Source organism: Myotis lucifugus, unplaced genomic scaffold (genome assembly GCF_000147115.1).
Source record: "Myotis lucifugus unplaced genomic scaffold, Myoluc2.0 scaffold_544, whole genome shotgun sequence".
NCBI lineage: Eukaryota > Metazoa > Chordata > Mammalia > Chiroptera > Vespertilionidae > Myotis > Myotis lucifugus.
In genome coordinates, this window is record NW_005871592.1 from 335,041 (window position 1) to 347,593 (window position 12,553).

General features: G+C 46.0%; 1 protein-coding gene across 3 annotated transcripts in view; it reads left to right on the forward strand.

The window, feature by feature from the left end:
- LOC102429763 (dihydropyrimidine dehydrogenase [NADP(+)]-like) overlaps positions 1 to 12,553 on the forward strand; it is a 169,144-nt gene that overhangs the window by 7,222 nt on the left and 149,369 nt on the right. The gene's annotated exons all lie outside the window — the stretch shown is intronic.

A 12,553-nucleotide genomic window follows, 5' to 3' on the forward strand; every position in this document is an offset into this window, starting at 1 on the left:
ATTACAAGGTCTGGGCACATGTGGGTTCAGTCCCCAGTAGCGGGGGGGGCTGCAGGACGCAAGATGCTCAATTGTTGTATATCACAGTTATTTCTCTCTCTCCCTTCCTATGTCTCTCAAATCTATCAAGACATATTTCAGCTTTGACGATGGCATTAAACACGGTCTTCCCCCACAGAGCTGTCTCTTTTAACTCACGATGAGGCCAAGGGTCAAAAGGGGTTGAAACAGTGTGATTGAAGTCAGCAGTGACCTGACAGTTAAAACCTACGCAGATGAGCCCCCGCTTACGGGGCTGTTGATTCAGACATCAAAATACATGACATGACAATGGGAATCCAGGAAGGATCGGAGCGGGCGGGCCTTCGGCCGTGAGCTCAGCTCCCACCGCGTGCCTTCACAGTTTTCTCCGCCTGGCGTTTCCTGTTCACATCTCCCGGGAGTCCTGCACGGGTGGGAGTGGAGCGAGGCCTGAGAGGCTTCTGGTGCCTGGGCCTGATGGTGGCAGTGGACAGAGGTGAGGACAGGCCGTCAGTCATTTCCTGTCATGGTGTCACTGAGCAGCCCTGCCCTTCACCGGGCTCCTTTGACCTCTAAGGACAGATTCTGTCCTTGCTGGAGGAAGCAGGGAGAAGAAAAGGCAGAGTGGACTGCGAGACTCGAACTGGTCGTGGGGTTCTCTGCCTTCCTGTTTTGTTCCCTGTAACTTCTCCCATTTGGACGTGAGCTATAAACTGCTTCGCTGGGCTCCTTGACACAAGGGCATTTTTCTTTGGCATCCAACGTACATTAGGGGCTGTGATGGGCTGGGAGAGCAAGAATGACCCGGTCAAGGCAACAGTTCACACTGGAGGATTAACACAAATGCCATTACAAGGGTGTGAGCTACACTGAACTTCTATTCGCCTAACCCTTGCCCCCTTTGCCTCTTCAGTCCTAGACCATTTGGCATGAATTATGCTAAAATGGCGAAGACGTAGAGGTATATATTCCATAATTATAATTTGTACTACAATACTCCAAAGATACCTATTGGCCCAGTTCTCAGTTAATCTGGAAATGAAATGCATCAGGAACCTATGTGAATATTTGGTTTTGTAACTTAAAAATCTATACCTCCATGAAAACCTATGGCTCATCAGGGGTGGGGAGCCTTTTTTTCTGCCAAGGGCCATTTGGATAGTTATAACATCATTTGTGCCTGTGGGCCATACAAAATTACCAACTTAAAAATTAGCCTGCTCTATTTAGTCAGACATGTAATGAGCTCCCCTAAGGCTGTGGCAGGGCCAGACCAAGTGATTTCTTGGGCCTTATTTGGCCTGCAGGTTTGGGCTTGTTGACTCACCCTTTGGGTCAACGTTTCTGGGAAGACTGAGTTTCACTGGCTGGTTGTGCAAGTTTTCACGCGATTACTCAAGCTCACCAGTGCCTTTGTGCACCATGGAAACCAGTTGATTGACGTGGAACTTGGCGTTCCTTCCATCCTTGTTAAGGGATTGCCACTGAAATGCAGGATCACCTTGCCGCCCCGTGAATCCTGCGAGATAATCTCAGAGTCGTCCCATGGTTTAATAATGGCATCTTTAAATGTTGTTGACTTTTTATTAGTATAATGGATGCTCACAATAACAATGAATTAATTAAGGAGGGCTTTTCAGGAAAAGCGCTGGTGCTCATCACTGCTCTTCCCAGGGAGGTGCTGCGGAATGCCTCCTTGGGAGTTGGGGGAGGGGAACAGGGAGTCCCCGATGCTCCGTGGTTGCTGGTTACTGTTGGGTGGTTAGGTGAGCATGTCCTCATGCAGAGGTTAAGCCCTAAAAAGGTGGAGGTGGGAAGAGGACCTCACGACCGGCTCCCCCCTGCCGTTGGAGCCGGGTCCCGAACACCGTTGGCTAGTCTCCACCCGTCTCCATCTTTTCCAATTGGTACTAGCAGGACTCCAAATTTTATTTATCTAGCATCATATTTTTTGGTCATTTTTCTTTTTGTCTGTGGCCATTTGCCTTGCAGTTCTGGGAAAGTACAGTTTTGTTTTGTTTTTAAAGGCTATTTGGATCTCTGGGTTGCTCTAGTGTACTTTGAAAATAAAAGACAATGAATTTTATTTTAGAAAATAAAAGACAGTGAATTTTAAGATAATGCCTACACATGTTTTTAAGGACTAATTTAAAGAAGATACCATTACTCCTAAACATGTTGCTGTGTTGAGGACAGGATTAATTTAACAGGCACAGAGCATTTCCGCGGCCTCGTCCGTGTTCGGTGTTGCTTTCCAAGACTGCTATGTTTTGCCCATTTCACAATTCTGGTTGTAGCTGAAGCTCTACTTTGGAACTGACACATGCATTGTGGGAGACATGTACATATGCATTTAAAACTTACCGCGTGCTTCACCCGATGTGTAAGAGTGGATGACTCAAATACTTGAGCTATTCATCCTGCATTTATAGGAGGATTGAACTTCAATTAACACCTTTTTAACTTTTTCCAATAAAATATATTACGCTTGATAGAACAGATGTTAAGGCAAAAGAAATCTGAGCCCGGCCAGGTGGCTCAGTTGGTTGAGAGTCATCCCGTACACCAGAAAGGTCATGGGTTCGATCCTGGGTCAGGGCGAGTAGGAGAGGCAACCAATGTATGTATGTATCTCTCTCTTTCTCTCTCTCTCTCTCTTCCCCCCAACCCTCCTTCCTCTAAAAATCCTCCATTGAGGATTAAAAAAAAGAAAAGAAATCTGAGCTCTATTGAACACATTGTTTCTAGCCCGTTAGGTTCTCACTGTACTTCATCGTAAATACAGGAGCTGTGTCCATCACCCGGCCTTTGCCTCTGTCAATCGCAGCTAGTGTGTGACGAGCAGGAATGGAGCCCACAGTTAAGCCTGTTGGATAATTACGCAGCAACCTTGTTAATTCCCATCAGTCTTCCATTAAGTCAGACTCTGTTCCGTGCCAGCACAATAACCTTAATTATAACTAATATCTGTCATCCTCGAGAAAGATGCTCGTACCTTCTAGCGCATTCAGGTGCCAGGACGGCTGACAGACAGTCTGTGGACCCGTCCAGCGCCAGGAAGCGCCTTTTATCAAACACCTGGAAGTTATTACAGTTGTTTCTCCCCACACGGAGCATAATAGCGATTGTTTCCCAGCGGCGTGCCCTACTTCAGACAAGGTGTCAGAGGGAAAGGGCTCTGGTTAGCATGCGCCTTTTACAAAATAGTCTACGAATAAAATAATAAAAGAAACCTCCCTAGACACTGAATGCTGCTAATTTGGGGAAATTATTACTCATTACACAGCGATGCCACTGCTTAAAATGTATTTTCCGTATGAATCCGCACAGTGACAGCTGAAGTGTGAGGAGCTTTGTGTGGAAGGTGACGGCGACAATTTACTCATCTCGAGATGAAGAGTATCTCCATGGCGATGGAAAACGCATAATGCTTCAAGGATTCTTTCAAATGTAGGGATCATGCAGCCTTTCTGGGGGAAATAAAAGAAATCTAGCTGTATCCAACACCTCTCCGCAACCCTGAACTTCTGACCTGTCATGCCTCTCTCTCATTACTCATCCAGTTCCTGATTTCTGCTCCGTTTCTGCTTTTATATGTGGCTTCCAGTCAGAATTAGGGTCAGAGGCAATATGAAATGATGAATAACTCAAAATATTTGAAAATATTTGGGACTTATTTTATAGTAGTATTTTTTTATAAAAATATTTTTATTGATTTCAGAGAGGAAGGGAGAGAGAGAGAGATAGGAACATCAATGATGAGAGAGAATCATGGCTGGGCTGCCTCCTGCACACCCCCTACGGGGGCTCAAACCTGCAACCTGGGTATGTGCCGGGACCAGGAATCGAACCGTGCATGAACTCCTGGTTCATAGGTCGGCGCTCGAACACTGGCCCACACCAGCTGGGCTGGAGTAGTATTTTTGAATGAATTTGGTGATGCAGTGGAGTCAGGAGACTTGGTCCTCACCTTGACGGCCTTTTGCTTGGGTTGTCCTTTCACCTTACGAGGTCTGTCTGTCAATGGACCTCGCTTCTGGCTCTGACACTGAGAAGGTGCAGTCCAATCCAGTGCAGAATTCCTTTATATTCTGTTCTATACGAGGTACTGAAGATGCTGAGGTTTGTCCTAGGCAATCATTATACTCAATAAGCTCTCAGCCTAGTGGAACAGACAGGCACATAAGCAGAACATATTAGACAGGCGTGGGTTTCACTCAAATCCATGATCTAATCATGCATGTGAAATTTTTTTATGAATCGAAAGTGTTAAGCATGTAATTTCTGTTATAATGGAAGTAGTGTTACTTGACATTTCTGAGTTGTGAACTCTATTTTTGGTACCAGAGCATCTGTGGTTTCTTCACAATTAAGGGAAAAAATCTTAGCTTTTCAGATAAGATGTCTGGATTTAATTCAAATCCAACAATTGAAAGGCACTTGAAACAGCTCTATTTCGCTGTCAAAAATTTTTTTAGCCTATATGTCATTTGTAAGATGCCACCGACGTTCAAGTGCAGTGCCAGGAAGAACGGAACACTCTTTCTCCCTAAGCTCCTTCTGCATTCCAACTTTTATTTTCGGTTGTTCCCACTCCCCAGTAGTCACACATTGTTGACAGGAGAGGTACTTCACAAGGAACAGTCATTGTCCTCAACTCCTGCTGGAGCTTTCTTATCAGTGATTCCAAGTGCCGCCTCTTTCTCTTCATTTAAACCAACAGCTGATGACCAAGGTGTGCCAGGCGGCTGTCAGCCCCTGTGGCTGAGAGAGAGGGGACAGACCTTTAAAGTCTGACTTCAGAACTTGTCAGCCCCAAAGCAAAACTCATTTCATTATTTACATGGACTAGTCAGCAACCCTTGAGTTACATGCATTAAAATAAATATGAAGCTAGTGTTACCGCTGCCCGTGGAGAAAGGACGGAGTCGTGATTTATAGTGTAGAGTCTGAAGCCGGAGAGCTGGTTGGAATCTCTGGCATGTTCTCGACAGGTGACTCGGCCTCCTGGTAATTTTGTTTTCTTCTCTGGAATCTGGCGATAATACTAAGGGCCTCATGGGCTTGTGATAAGGAAAACCCTTCAGAAAGGTGCCCGGCGTACTGGTAGCCCCCATCATAGACAGTCGTTCAGTGGAGGAACTTCTAGAACAGTGGTTCTCAACCTTCTGGCCCTTTCAATACAGTTCCTCATGTTGTGACCCAACCATAAAATTATTTTCGTTGCTATTTCCTAACTGTCATGTTGCTACTGTTATGAATCGTAATGTAAATATCTGATATGCAGGATGGTCTTAGGCGACCCCTGCGAAAGGGTCGCTCGACTGCCAAAGGGGTCGCGACCCACAGGTTGAGAACCGCTGTTTTAGAAAAAACATGTCTATGTGTTATTTTCAAATCAGAGGCACTAGGACATTTTGAGAGAGAGTTGAACTGTTGTCTTGTTTGAAATACACACCAGGCTGAGAGCCAACCTTGAAAGGAATAGAATGTTGATGGCAATGGTGCACCTGAGAAGTCGGAGTGTGCCATCTACCGCGGCCTGGCAGGAGGGGTTTCACCCAGTGCAGCTTGAAGGGGGAGGGTTACATGCGGGGGATGGCTGTGCGAAGTTTCCGGCAAACAGTTTACCAAGGACCGGTGGGCGCCTTTTTATTCACATCCTTGTGCCATATTGTAAAAGACTCACGTCTGTTCAAAGGGAGCACCCTATCAGCAGCCGATCAATGCAGATGAAAATGAATCTTTTTTTTTTTTCTGTGCTGGCCCGACAACATTTCCATTGATCACTTTTTGAAATGAGTAATTTTTGGTTTAGGATTTTTTGACATCTTGATGGATTTCAAGAAAAATACTAACTTATGCTGATGTGATTTCCCATTTGTCTTTCAAGTACAGGAGCCAAATGCTCTCATTTTGACATTTAGATGCACCCTGGCTCGGAGCATGTTCCCTTGCGGCGTGGCCTGTCAGTGCTTCCCACACCTGGTTGGCCACCGGAATCATCTTGGGCACCGCGTGCACCAGATTATGAGGCATATTATTTAAAAAAAATGAATGGAAGTGGCTGAAACAAGACAGTAATGGATTTCTTCTGGTGTAAAGGAGTCCAGAGACACCTGGTGCAGGGCATGCAGCCCTTTTCTTACCCACAGGCTTCTGTCTTGCCACTCAGGTCCCCTCAGATCTGTCTCAGTTCACATGGGAAGTTAGAGCCCCTAAAGGAGGAAAGGAAGGAACAGAGGCGTGCACCCCTCCCTTTAATGCGACTCCCCCAACCCCCCCCTAAATACAGCTCACTGGCTGGAGCTTATTAATGAAGATAAACGTGAGTGGAGAGGTCACTGCTGACATTTGAAGAATGTCTTTGCTTCTTGTCTAGGTGCCTTACAAAGTTAAGCTGCGGGAGGGAGGGAGTCACCATTAAACCGGCTCTCTTGTCCCTGCTCCCACGCCCGCCTCAGGTGCAGTGACAGGGAATGCGCCCCCTCTCGGGCCATTGATTCCCTGGAAGTAGCCACAGAGTTCAGGACCCTGCCTCCCGGTTACAGATGATTGCGGTGGAAACAGCTTAGACCCGACAAAGAGAGAAGGCACCTGGGTCACAAATCAGCGGGAACCGGGCACACATTCCAGTGTCCTCTCTCCATGGACTGATAGGGGACATGCTTGATTCCCCCGGTGACGCCGCTGGGCAGGCTGAGCCAAGCCCCAGTGTCCAGGGCTGTCATTGGGCCTCGGCCGTGTAGGCATAGAGTGCTGCAGCCTCGACTCAGGGCCTCAGGTTCCAGGCCAGCAGAGAGCGAGCAGATGTTCATGTGCAGTCCCACCGTGCGCTCAAACCGCCTGCTCCAGCTGGTCCAGCAGAGCCCGGGCCTCGGCACACAAACCCTCTGGGCAGTAGGGCACTCCCAGCTCAGCTTCCTGGAGCAGGTCAAGGGCCCCTTCTGACCACAGGCCTGGGAGGGCCTGCGGGATGTAAGCAGCTCGTGCCGACTGCATCAGCCTGTGTCCTGCACCCGCTTCCACCTGCAGCAACAACAGAAACAATCTCTCCGAAGCAGGGGCTGTCGGGCAACCAAAGGTAGTTACCGCCGCGAGAGGGTAAACTGGTAGGAAACCATTTGGGCCCAGCAGCGTTTAATTACGACCGTAGTAAAGGGCATTGTTTCTCTACATCTCACTTGAGGTTTCAGCGGAAATCGTTTAAAGAGAGGTAGTTGTGCCCCGAAGTTGGCATTGCTGGGCCGTGTTTGGTAGACAAGGGGGGTACCTCGATCTGACTTCATGCTGCAAGTTTTCCACGCGGTAATAGAACTTTTAAAGGGCCATGATGTCGGCAGGTGAGCAAAGGGCATTCATTGGGAATACAAGGTATCGGTGTGGTGAACACAACACAGTGAGCACATGATGGGTTGTAAAGGGTGTCCCAAAATTCACGCAAGATTTGAATTATGCGTGAGCATTAACAACAACAACAACAACAACAAAAAGCCTAATTTTACTTGGTTTATTGAATCAGATGCTAATATCTGTTGCCCTTTGATTTCAGTCCCTTCAATTTGATAAGCATTACCAAGTACCAATGATGGCCCAGGAGCAGGGACAATGAAGACCAATGAAGACCACGGCTTTGCATATGTGCCAGCAAAGCTGTGGAGGCCATTTACCCGATGTGCTATTCCATACATAACCCTATACTGTATACTTTATGAATCAATAAAAAAATTTACAATTTGTAATTATAAACCTGTGTTTTCTATCAAAATTACTTGTTGCGTGAATTTTGGGACACCCTTTACAATCATGTGCCTGAAACCTGTATAATTTTGTTAACTAGTGTCAACCCAATAAATTCAATAAAAAGGAAAAAAATATAAAAAATAGACTCCCCTAAAAAAAGACTAGAAGATTTCACCATTAAGAGAAGAAAGGTGGCTTAAATAGTAGTTAATACATGAGTTTTACATTTTAAAAAATATACACAGAATCATAGCTTTCCAATAGAACGAATCTTATTTCAGGTATAGATTTGATTTCTCCTTCTTTTAGAAGCGTCCCCTGATACCAGGAGCATTTCCCCACATCAGTCAACACCCCTTTAAGTGTGATTTTCATAAGTATGTCTATTACTCCACTGCAGACAAACCATAACTGAGCTGTTGTCTTCCTGGCGTGGACTTTCCAGCTTTTTATTGTTATAAGTGACAAATTATGTTCTCTTAAAAATGTTTCTTAAAGGATTTCCCTGTTATTTTAAATATTTCAACAGAAGCAATTAAAAAAAAACAAAAAAACAAAACACAAAAACGTATCCTTCAAATGGAGCCCTTCCCAGATTCACCTCTGGCTGACCCCTGCATTCCTCCATGAACACACTTACACGACCTTATTTTTATTCATCCCTGTCCACTTCCTCCCCCTTTTGTGGGGGGCCCTGCCTTTGGTATGTTGGAGGTGTCTGTGTTGTGTAATGAAACCCAAACTTTTGACCCGAGGACAGTTTAGGAGCGGAAACAACAACCGGGGATCCGCTTGTTCTCGTGTCTGAGCTTGTTGCCGGGGACCCGAGGACAGTTTAGGAGCGGAAACAACAACCGGGGATCCGCTTGTTCCCGTGTCCGAGCTTGTTGCCGGGGTCACGTGGCGCGCTGCAGAGGGAGGTGAGGGAGCCTGGCCGCCGCCTCCCATGCGGGGGCAGTTAATGATCACACGGCTTAAAAATGTGGGTTTAGCAAATCATCACGTGGCTTAAAAATGTGGGTTTAGCAAATGATCACGTGGCTTAGAATGTTTGTCCCTGGTGACAGGGCCGCGGTGCCCTCTGCCAGAGAAGGAACATGAAGAAGAAGCAGCAGAAGGGGTTCTGTTTGGCCAGCAGGCCATCCTCCTCTCCGGTGGAACTTGCTTGCTAAGGAATGTTTCTTAGTAACGATGACTTTTTTGGATTATTTTTCCTAAGGAAGTAGAATGCTTTGCGGACAGGAGACTCTATAAATAATATCTTTGTTTTTGAGGGGTTCACTGACCAGTTTAAGAGGAGAGCATAGATATCAGTCACTACGTGATGTCCTATCTGCGGTGTCAGTGAATGACAGTGGCCCGAGGTGCTCCAGAAGTTCGCGGGGACAATCCAAGTCCAGGGAGGGACGTGGACATTTCTGCTTAATGTTTAGAGGAAGTGGCCCTTAGTGAGAATTTGCAGGAAAGTTAGCAAGTCAACGGACATGAAGTGGCTGCATCCTAGACACGGGAGTGACGTGCGCAGGGTGTGCACGTGGGATTGTGCATAGACTCAGTACACGAGGAGCGGGGCCAGCACTGGGGTGCCTGGTGTGTGGTGCCTGTTCCCGGTGAGGGGAGTCCTGGGCCCGCGAAGCCGGACCACAGCTCCCTGAGCGGACCTTCGTGCTGAATAGGAGAGGGGGTGGCGAGTGGGATATTTAAGGGGCACGCACGATTTCCTTCGTGCTAACTGTGTTCACTAGCAATGGATCTGACTTCCCAGGCGGTCTCAGGGCTCCGTTCATTTCCAGTTGATGAGCTTTTGATGCTTTATGCCTCCATCACTTGGGCGCTGGCCTGGCTTTTCTGGGAAGGGAATGGAATGTGAATTCACCTGAATGTGTTGGGACCAGAATTCCATGAGTTCCATCCAGTTGTGTGAGTGTAAAATGATGTGTACATCGCTGTAGTATGTGGTGGGTTTTAAAAGCTGTATTTGGATTTCCTGGTCCCTTTGGATTTGTGAGGAGGATACTGCATTTTCAGACAAAGACAAGTTCAGGGGCCAGTGATTTGGTTTCACCTGGGTGACATCTCTCTTTTTCACTCTGTCTTATTTATAGCTACCTTTTCACCTGTTGCCTTCACTTTTTTTTTTTTAAATATTCCTGTATGTAGATATTCAGAATTGGCAATGTAGGGGCATGAATGGAGTCCAAACTATATTCCCATCGCATACTAGGTGATAACATGTAGTCAGCACATCCCATATTCCCCATTCCAGACAGTTTTCTGTATCATCTCATTTAATCCTCAAAACAACCCTATGAGGTAGGTGCTGTTACTAATCGCCATGTTATAGTTGAAGTAGAGAGATTGAGAGTTCCTATAAACCAAAAAGAAAAAAAATGGTAGAGCTAAGATCTGAGCTCACATTTATCCTCTAACACTATACAGAGTACGTGGTGAATATTTAATAAGAGAGTTGCAGGACTTAGGACTGTCAGAGACTTCCTCCTTCATCGATTATTGATTAGCTGCAATGAGGTAGTCTTCGTGGATAAAGGGAAAATTGGCCTTTGTACAGAGCTTGTACCAGGAAAATAAGAGGAAGCTAAACTACTTGGAAAGGTAATTCAACCCAAGGGTATAGAAACCTGAGCCTGGGCCAAGAATGGATGTGCATTGCAAAAAAATAAAAAATAAAAAAAAAATAGGAAAATGTGGGTCTCTTACCAGGATGGCTTAGCCTGGGTTTTCAAGGTTTTAGACTTGGAGGTTGTTTATGACGTCGGTGCAGGCGCCGGGTGCACAATTCCTTCCTTTTCTGCTGCCAGCCCAGCGGGAGACTGGCCTTATCAGTGATGAGCTTGTCCGGGAAGCAAGGTGCCTCGGTGAATGTCTCTGATTCCTTCAGTTCACCCCGCGCTCTGGCTAACGAGGCACCCGTGGCACAGGGTGGAGTCATTGCCGAGATCGGGGCCGGGAAGCAAGAGACGGTTAAGGCATTCGGTTCTCCATCGATCCCCGCTTGTTGGATTGTTGTCTGAATGCAGCCACGAGGACTGATCAGACGCATCACACAACAGGCCTTGCTGCTTCCCTGGGAGCTGGGAATGTTTACTGAAGGAAAAATAGGCATAATGAGACCATGTTTTATCGAAATGGAGGGACTGGTGCCCAATTACCAGAACATGAGAAGAGCATGGTTTTATTTTTTATTTCTTTTTACCTGATGCTGTGGAGAGCGGATGGCTTACAGAGGAGTCCACATTCGCTGTCAAAGGCAAACATGAGGCATCCTTTAAACAAGACGAAATGTAATTCGTCACGTTCAGCCTGTAGACCTAAAACATCAGCCTGTGGGTATCATTTCATGGCTCAGCATCACAGTAAGGAGCGACCAGTATTGAAGAGGGAACGTTTGTTTGTACTTGGAGGGAGAAGGAAGCTCCGTGGAATCATTGAGATGGTGATGAAAAACAAAGCCCTTTTTCCGAAGAGGACAGGCCCGCCCAGTGACCTCCTGCAGCTGGAATCCAAGCTCTCGAATCCTGAGGTTCCAGGCTCTCAGGCTAAGACCTAAGACGGCTGCTTTCATTTGTGAGCCGGGCCTGTGGCTGCAGGCAGCACACCTCCCCCTCCTGCCCTGTGTTGCGGGGGGGGGGGGGGGGGGACGGGACACACACACACACACACACACACGCCTCAGATGCAGAATTCTGCCCGGTATTGCGACATCCCCCCACTTCCCGGAATGCTGCGGACAGATCCGGGCAGCAGCACGCAACCTTGATCTCTTGCATAAACATCTCTGGGTCCTGTTCTGTCATTTCCTCCACTAAATGAAATTAGTGAAATGTTCTCAAATTCTGTTCTTCTGTTTCTAGAACCACCATCTCTCCCCCCTCCCCCAGTACATTTTAAAAATTGTATGACTTGAAAGTGATTTGGCAAAGCCAAATTCTTTGCCTGGGAGACAATCACCCCCTGTAAGGAATTTGCCTTTTATCCGAAAGGGTTAACGGGCCTCTGAAAATGCTCGATTTATCCAGCGAGGGGACCCCGAGACCCTGTGGGACCCTGCCTTGGCCTTTTCTTCAGAGGAATGTAATTTGGAACTCCCCTGCCTCGTCCCACCAGCTGCTTAGTTATGGGTGATATTGACTTTTAGTTTGCAAAAGTCTCGCTTTGGAAAATTGTTTTTAACAGCTCTCAACCGCTCACGTCCCGTGTTTTTATTTTATATCACTTTTCATTGGGGATATTATTAAGTCAAATCCTTGGTAACCGTTCTCCGCAATTCAATTTCTTTTTACCCAAGATCCATTGAATTCAAGTCACTGCCTTTTCGCAAAAGGTTAACCCAATATTTCATGTTATGCTTTCTACTTATGCTACGCAAAAGAAAAGTCACTGTGATAAGCAGCCAATAAATTGTATTCAGAATGTTCCTTCTCAAAAGTTACATTACTCTGCCCACATAGATAAACATAATCATTTATCACAATAGGAATTGTGGAAATAAAAACTAAAATAAATGCAGCTGTCTTTCTTGCATGTTACCCAGACATTTCTTTCTTTCTTTCTTTTCCCCCCCATAAATATTGGGTACAATAACCACCTTTGAAAAATGTCATCTTTTTATGTGTGAATTAATATGAGATTAGTAAAGGGTCAAGGTTAAATAACTAGACAAAAACTGCGTTTATTTTATATTAGGAAAATGTTTTCATTTTTTTGTATAAAAATATGATTACATTTTTAATGTTGGCTCTTATCAATTAATAGGTTGCATTGGCATTAT